The sequence below is a fragment of the Periplaneta americana genome, chromosome 10 (assembly GCF_040183065.1).
Source record: "Periplaneta americana isolate PAMFEO1 chromosome 10, P.americana_PAMFEO1_priV1, whole genome shotgun sequence".
In the NCBI taxonomy this organism is placed as follows: domain Eukaryota; kingdom Metazoa; phylum Arthropoda; class Insecta; order Blattodea; family Blattidae; genus Periplaneta; species Periplaneta americana.
The window spans coordinates 122,858,791-122,867,661 of record NC_091126.1 but is presented as its reverse complement, the minus strand read 5'-3'; the positions used below and the strand labels follow the sequence as shown (position 1 = coordinate 122,867,661).

At 35.4% G+C, this 8,871-nt stretch overlaps 1 long non-coding RNA gene across 1 annotated transcript; it reads right to left on the bottom strand.

Moving 5' to 3' along the window:
- Positions 1 to 7,548: 7,548 nt before the first annotated feature.
- On the bottom strand, positions 7,549 to 8,619 carry LOC138707335 (uncharacterized). The gene is made up of 3 exons (XR_011334184.1): positions 8,455 to 8,619; positions 8,194 to 8,360; positions 7,549 to 8,084 (listed from the first exon to the last, which is right to left on the bottom strand). It is a non-coding gene; the product is annotated as an uncharacterized lncRNA (long non-coding RNA).
- Between the last annotated feature and the right edge of the window lie 252 nt (positions 8,620 to 8,871).

The window sequence follows — 8,871 nt, the reverse complement described above, 5'->3', positions numbered from 1 at the left end:
TGCCAGAAGGTGTAAGTCTACACATTGAAAGGTACTATACTTATCCTTTCGCAGTGCAAGTGGAGTCGAGTAAACTCACTCATGTAACAGATGTGATGTTTGAAGGCTAAGTCAAGACTGGTGGAAGAGACACCGGGAATTATGTCTGCACATTGAAAGGTGCAGTGGCCCTTTTGCAGTGCGAGTAGAGTTGAGTAACCTCACTCATGTAACTGGGTAATGTATGAAAGCCAGCCAGGGCATCTATGTCGATAATTTAAATTTGGAAAAATGCCGAAATCTTTACGGAGAAGGGGATTTAGGTCCGTAACCCATTTTTTTAGGGCTCATCCTGACATTTGTCTCAATGCCTTAGGAAAACCACGGAAAACCCTTAGGTAGGATGAGTTGTCTCGATTTAAGAGACTAGCCAATTGACTCGTATGTATAATTTTGGCTTTTATTAATTCCACTCAAGATTGATTCAACTGTGATTATGCAGTAATGGTGCCATGAGTTCATGGCTGTTGTAATAATAGTTTTGGTGTATAATTTAGATCAGGCATCGCAAAATTGTGTTTCGTGAAATAGCTCCTGAACTCTGACTAAGTTCCACGTGACAACACTGCTCTCTCCAGCCAACAACAGATTTGTGCAAATATCTCAATTTTTTTTAGATTATCGGTTGGTCTATTGTTGCGTCCAATTCTTGTTAGCCACTGTCCAATTTGAGGTGCTGATCTCCAAAATGACACCATTGTGAAAAACAACCGTAAGGATTGTGTACCAAATTTAAAAATATTGACTCTTCTAAATATCCACATCTTATATAATTTGCTGCCACAATCGCATCTATGTTCGGTTTTAATTATACGAGTATTTGTGAATATATATATATATATATATATATATATATATATATACACATGCACAGTGTTACTATAAATTATCTTTCCGATTACAAACTTGAATAACTGTCGTTAGGAGACACTTTTTATATATATATATATATATATATATATATATATATATATATATATATATATATATATTCAGAAATAAACATATTTAAAATCAAAATAAAAGACACGCTTAACAATCTTCGTCCACATTTGGCAATGGCTACTTATGAGGCAACACTAATTTTGAAATCTTGAGAATGGAAATATTGTAATCAAAAAATAAAAGAATGCATTTGAAAATAGTATAATCCTAAAAATATATTCATTTTTTCTTTCATTTGTTATTTCTCTGTTATGAAAACGGAAGGTAGTGACGATCACAAACTGCCTCTGCTAACATTCTGCAACCCCCCCCCCCCATTTTCACTTTCTGTGTAGTGGGTACCTAATTTTTATATTGCGTCATGAATTTGTGACGTTTTGTGATGCCTCGACATGACAGTTAAGCTGTCGAGCTTGGAACTACAGTGCAAAGACGAAATGTACCAATGCTAACATTGTGTGCATAATAAATGCCAAGAGAGCTATTGAGCACTAACCACTTGGGAACTGTAAGTATGATTCGGATGTTTCTTTTTATAGTTTTTTCTCAGCCTCTATAATTTGCAAAACTGGTATAGAATTGAAGTCGGTCCTAACTGTGTTAAACAATCTTCATCTCTAAGCTTGTATTTTTTTTTTTAGTAGATTATTTTACGACGCTTTTGTCAACACCTTAGGCAGTAGCGGCCGGTGATCCAAATCCTCGGTGAGGTCAGATGCAACTAGTTTAAGTGCCTCCGATAGAAAATGTTTATTTATGATATTAATTATTATTGTTGTTATATTATTAATATCATTATTACATTATTATTATTATTATTATTATTATTATTATTATTAGTCTATTATTATTACTAGTAATGAAAAATAATAATTTCACTCACCAAATAAGCTGTTATGCTGCGAGTTTCAGTGATTGTTTCAGTGTGATGAAGCAACCCATATTATGTGTTGAAATTTCCCTTTTTTTCTTTTCTTTTTATTTTTTTCCATTGACAGCAACAAACAAGGCCAACAGAGAAGTTTATTTTGCACCACATTACCACTTAACCATTTATGTTGCCCATACCAGGATACAATAGAAACTCGCATTTTAAGATTATCTGTCAGAAAAATTGTCAGCGATGTCGTAGGTATCTCAGTCAGCTCTTTCTTTATTTAAAACTTCCTTTCTTTCAATATTATTTCTTCTGGAAAAAGGACACTCTAACAATGAATTAAGTACACCAGCATTATTTCTGGCATTTGTTTCTGTTTATATTTTCCCGAAATACGTAACAACATTGGCCCAGATTCACTACACGAAGTACAATAGTACAACACCCTCGCTTAAGTCATAAACTAAGACATAAAAGGAGAGAATAGTGTGGGTCTCTGCCTACCAAAGAGCTGGAATGTTTGTTATTTATAGCCTATTTAGGAAGACAAGTCACCCTATTCCCACCCCACTCTACCCTTGAGGCCGGCCCATGGTTGAGAGGAGTGAAACCTGACCAGGCCAGACGAATTGTGCCTCAGTTACAACGTTTAAAGCACAATGTCAAAAGCCCGCGAAGACAAACGAAAATCCAGAAGAAGACCCGGCACGAGCGATCCTGGCCTCATGAACAAATTTTACTGCAAAACAGGTCTATATACATCACAAGCCAGACCTGGCACGAGCGATCCTGGCCTGAGGAACAAATTTTACTGCAAAACAGTTCTATCTACATCACAGAGTTTTCAAATGCTTCTACAGCGATATATGTTTCATTCAAATAACTAATACATTATATAAAAAGACAAAATTTCATTTCAGTTAAGCTAAGTAACTGAGGCCCAGCCTCACTTGCCTCAGTCAATCAGCCGCCACTGACCTTAGGTGAGATGAAGGTGATAATGCCGGTGAAATGAGTCCAGGTTCCAGCACCTATAGTTACCCAGCATTTCCTCATATTTGGGTTAAGGGAAAACCCGGGAAAAAACCTCAACCAGATAACTTGCCCCGACCGGGAATCGAACCCAGGAGATCTGGTTTCGCTCCCAGGCACGCTAACCGTTACTCCACAGGTGTGGACTCTAAGCTCGAAAACTTGAGTAAAATATGACGCGCTTACTTTTTTTTTTTTTTTTTTTTTTTGCAATAGTGTATAATGAAGGCCTCCGCGAAATAAGATGTAACTGACAAAACTGTAATTCATGTGCCAGCAGAAAGGAAAATAATTTCAGGGGTATATTTCATTAGGCCTATATTTACAATCGCAACCATTTGCCTAAAAAGAGATTCAAGTTTATTACACCATAGAACATACTGCAATTTGTTATCGGTATAAATAAATGCTTTAAAATTTTCCACCTACGTAACATATTTAAAAAATCAGATGTTACAGTTTCCGAGAGGTATTCAGTTATGTTCTTTCCTGTCCCTCCAGTCAAAATACTGCCACTGCCAACAACCATACGGCCAGTGTCGAAATACTATTTTAATATTGTATTGTTGTTAGGTTTTAATTGGATTTCAAGTGGAATTGTAATAGTTTTATCCGTATTTAGAGTAAGTTCATTATTTGTGAACCATTTATTTCCTTTATCGTTTGTCTCTTAAATAGGCCTACTTTTTATAAGCTGTACCCTAGATCATATATATGATCTAGGGCTGTACAACGAGTATCTAACTCGTTGAAGCTGTAGCACAGTCCAGTATATACAGTCACGAAGCTCAATACGTAGTAAATATGCATTCGTAGGTAGTTTCTAACCACTAGGATCGCTAATATCGCCTCATTACAGACAATGCGATATAGTACCAGCACAGTCTATTGTTCCTAGCGCCCTCACAACACAAGCTTCGTGTCTATATATTAGACTGTGGCTATAGCTCATTGTCTTCACTAAGCAGCAAGGATATAGGGAGCAGAAATAAAATACATTACATAATTTTATTTATTTATACTGGCAGCGTTAAGGCCATAGAATCATAGTGTATTGTTTTAATGAAGATGAGCAGAAAATTAAAAGGTTGTCGGTACTGCGCTGGACAGCAGGCGTCTTCTATCGTAGTTGTTCACTATATATTTATTTATTTTCGAAGTGTCGTGAACACAAAAAAATTATCCACAGTGGGAACCGTACTATTTGCCTCGTTTCATACTTATTACCCACTGTTCCGTATTTTTCAAAGTGAACCTGCAAAAAAGAAAATACTGTACATACTGTAGGGTATGCTGGTCTTTGTTACAAATTTACGCTTGCAACAAAATGTTAATTAACAAAACTGTGCCTTAACTTCATAAAATTTACCTAGCTGAAATATGATACCTGTACATCGTTTTTTTTCTTCTGCTATCTGGTACTGCAGTTATAGACTACGGATAAACTACCTTTCAAATATTAAAGAAGATACCAGATGCTCCACATATCAAGAAGTGAAAAGATTTGCCATGAATAGGGACTCGTATGGAGAGCTGTTAAGGTAAGCGTTCACCACATCGTCATGGATAAATATATAATCCATGACATCGTATCGCACGCAATGGATATTTAAGTGCAGTGCCACCAGCGAATAGGGATTATAAAGAATGGACACTTCGCGTCGGTACCTTTGATGTAGCCAGACTGATTTCAATGACCTTCAAGCCAGCTAAAGCGTGAGATTCTGCTTTCTCCCTAGAGTTGGCGCTGACATCACACCAGCTAGCAGTCGACACAGCGGAAATATAACGCATATAATTAATACATCTAGGTACATTATGTACTCAAATAAAATAAATTGGATCCATAAAATAATAAATCCGTCACTAACTGTAATGTCTAGACTCTAGAGTTCCTTTATGACAGTTGAGACGTTGACCCCCAACAACAATTAAATATGTAACGATTTGATAGCGCTGAAAATGGAAAACAAAACTCTTACGAGATGTAAAACCATATACCTATATTATATTATATACAAATATTAAACGAATTCGATACGTAATTTTATAATATAATTTATTATATCTGAAATGTAAAATATTATTATTACAACTAGTTTCTCACTGAGAAATAAGGAAAAGCTGTTAACTTGAATTTATTTGAAGCAAAGCGTTACTGGATTATGCAATAAAGTTGGCGATGTTTGGATCCTGTGTCTCAACTCTATTCTCAATTATTATCTTAGCGTATGCTCGATTACACTAACCTCTAGCGCTTGAAAGTGGAACTAAACGCTGGCGCACAGAGAAACAAAACACAGGAAAATTCGATCAGTGTCCATTCTTTATAATCCCTATTCGCTGGTGCCACTGGCAGTGCGTTCACTGTAACGGCTTCACCTCATCGGATTCCCATATCAGCTTACCTTTACAAACCAATCGCAAGATTGAAGACTGCAATTATATGCAGCACGCATAGGCAGCATATATAATTATAATTTATAGGTATAGTTTTTTTTAATTTATTTGTTATCCTGGCAGTCATCTCCGTATGAAAAACATACCAAGCAAACAAAATTATACAACGGAATGGTTGCCGTATTTCGTCGTGGCACCGCCCAGAGCGCTGTACAAAGCCAAGTCTCTATACTATAAGCCAGGTTATGAACCGACTAAACCGGAAGGACTGTTCTGTTGCTCGCTTTCTGAGCTCTGTTGTCACGGCGCGAGTTTCAAAGCATGTTCAGCGTTTGTCACCGATATGTTTAAAATAACTACTGTATATATTTCTCGATAACACTATCAACAATATTAGTAATTAAAACTGCTGTTTTTAAGAAAGCACGAGCTAATGACACTGGTACGAAATGCGACTCGTAAGGCCGGTTACACACTATACCGAGAAATGTGAAATGTGTGCCGAGAAATGCGTTTAACCGAAAGCATTGGTTTAAATGGAACGTCACACACTACGAGTTTCTCGCTCACCTCGCGCGAGGTAAACGCATTTCTCGCTCTGATCGCTAGCCCAGCGAATTTTTCAAGACACATTCGACCTCTGTCAACATAGACAAATAACAGGGTCTGTCAACGATTACAATTACACACAGATATCGGGAAAACATTTTTCAGCTGTTTTAAATGCAGAAAACTTAGCAAAATTGTTCTAATATGTCAGATCGGCCATTGACATTTTTTGGTGTCATACAAATAAGTATGATACACGAGATGATAACTGTAATAATACTAAATTGAAGATCTCCCCGGTAAAAGGAATGCAACATCAAATTATTAAAATATATGATGTGGGTAGGAAAAGAAATTTTAAAGCATTTATTTATAACAAATTGTTGAACTGAATAAACTTTTATCCCTGTTTAGTGAAATGATTGTGATAGTAAATAAAGCAATAATAAAATATGCTCCTGAAATAATTTTCCTTTCTATTGAAACATGAATTTACAGTTTTGTTCGTTATGTCCAAATTCAGGGGAGGTTTTCAAATAAAAGAAGAAAATAAATATGGAAGAAGATAACCGATTTAATCAGACATTAATTAGGTTAAGTTTCTAATTTGCAATGCCAATCAACATAATATTGGCTACGAATGAAATTATGACTTCATGATCACATAATACTTAACAGTGATAAGATATGATTTTATATTAGATATTACTGTATGTATTACTTGCTAGTCAATACGATAATTTATTAAGGATTCAGTTTTCTTCATTGTAGGCCTACTCGTGATGAAGGGGTTGCATTATTGGACTGAAGAGAATGCTGTTCCTGGTCATGAAAAAGTGAACAGTATCATTCCGTTTCGCGATAAAGTGAAATACAATTTCCTACATGCCGTTTAATATAGTGAGGGAATAATGGTATTTCTCCAGAAAAATTACACCAAAGAAAGGCACAATTTTCTTTCGTTTCACTGGCTTCTGCGAGTTGTATAATATGATAAAAACATGGTTTTGGTTTGCAACCACAAGTATTGTACTTTCAGGATAAAAAAATCTTTTGATACTTGTGTATTCTAATGCGATTTTGTAGCCCACATTTATTAAAATTATACAAATTTGAGTCTTCTGTATTTTAATGGATCGTTGCAGCCCCCCCTCACTTGTTACAAATATAACACTCGTTAGGTCCAAGATGAAATACTATGAAAACTGGTCATTTCCCTAGTAATCCGTGCTGGAACTATTGCGTCTGATGTTGATAATTTTTCCAAATATTTTATATAATTGAGTGCAATGAAAGAACCTCCAACACCTCCTCTATTATGACCACATTGTCATAGTTACTGAAGGCCGTGAAAAAAAAAATTGAAAACGCATAGTTCCAGAGCCACTTTCGCATCAAAGAGTGTCAGATACACTTATTGCAGTTTTATGCAATATAAATCTCTTTCTTTTTATGGTAATGGAGTAACAACCAAAATTTAACTTCTCAAAGAAAATAAACAAAAGTTATATTTCATTAATTTATATTTTGCACCATGAAATTATGTAAACTACTTACCTTTTTAGTATTATTAAACTGTTGGTTCTTGGTTTGATCCACTGCTATATTTTTATTAAGAAATTGGATGATTTAAAGGTTCAAACTATAGGCTACAACATAATAAACATAAAAAACACAATTATTTGTATATTAACATTTTAATCATATTATGCTAAGAATATGAATATATCATTTATTTGTACAATGAACTGAATTTATGATACTTTACCATTTGTATAGAGTCCGAGATTAGGAAGAGCTGTATCAATTTCTTTTTTGTTAGGGGAAAGAAAATTAATTGTAACCGGTAGGTACGTTTTCATCGCACTGTTTCTTTTGCTGTTTACCATTAACCTTTCATATGTCTCTTGAGAAGAGATACAAAAGTCTTTGAAATGGAACGTGACATATCACAAAACTCATATTCAAACAAGATTTTCTGTTTCACAGTTTCCAACACATCTTTCAAGTTACCCACTGATTTCAACACTCGCCATTTATACTGTTGCAATGTCTTATTCTCTTTTTGTACACAAAACTATCCTTTCCTTAACTTCCTTATTCTTCTTCGATAGAACCCGAATTTAATTTTCAGTATCAGCTTCCAATGACATAATGGAGGTCCCAACTTCGTCTACAACTGTCACAGTAGAGAGAGGGAGAGCAAGATTTCAGCAAACTTCCGTTTTACTCTCCTTCTTTCCTGAAAACAATAATTCATATAACATAACGAGCCTACTTTATACACAGTAGTGAATAGATATACCAATATTATTATGGTTAACTATCAGTGTAATGTTCATCTAATTAACCTTTGGTTCTTCAGGGTGCAAATATATACTGCACAGCCCCCTTTCTGAAACATATATGATAAGGTCGTGCGATCCATATCCTCCTCCCTGAAGTTACTGGAACAAATTGTGCTGCAACGACAACACGAGGTGTCCGAATATCTTTAACCTCAGGATGCTTTGGAAAACTATAACACAAGTTAAATTTAAATATTAATAAACTACAGACGATAACAACTCCGGATATTTACGTATGTAATGTCTTTAGTCTCTCATACATACCCATGATAGGTTATTCCAAGTAAGCTCTTGGACTCTTTATTTCACTCTGCCATATAGCACACCGGATCGACGTATTTAAATTTATCAAAATATTACTCAAAAAATTTAAAACAGCACAACTAGGCCATGAAAATACAATGATAGGTTAAATTAAGATGGCTACCGCGGGACACTAGCGACTATTTTCTTTTCTGTACTCTATGGTTTGATTCGTTGCTTACGGGATTATAATCTCGTAAGCAACGGTTTGATTACACATTTCTCGGCGCTGTGTATGGACAAAGCTGTCTCGCCTCGCTCGCGCATTTCTCGGCACACATTTCACATTACACATCTCTCTGCATAGTGTATAACCGGCCTAATGCACGTGGTACCACAGTCTAATATATACAGTCGCGCAACTTCAACACTTTTTTT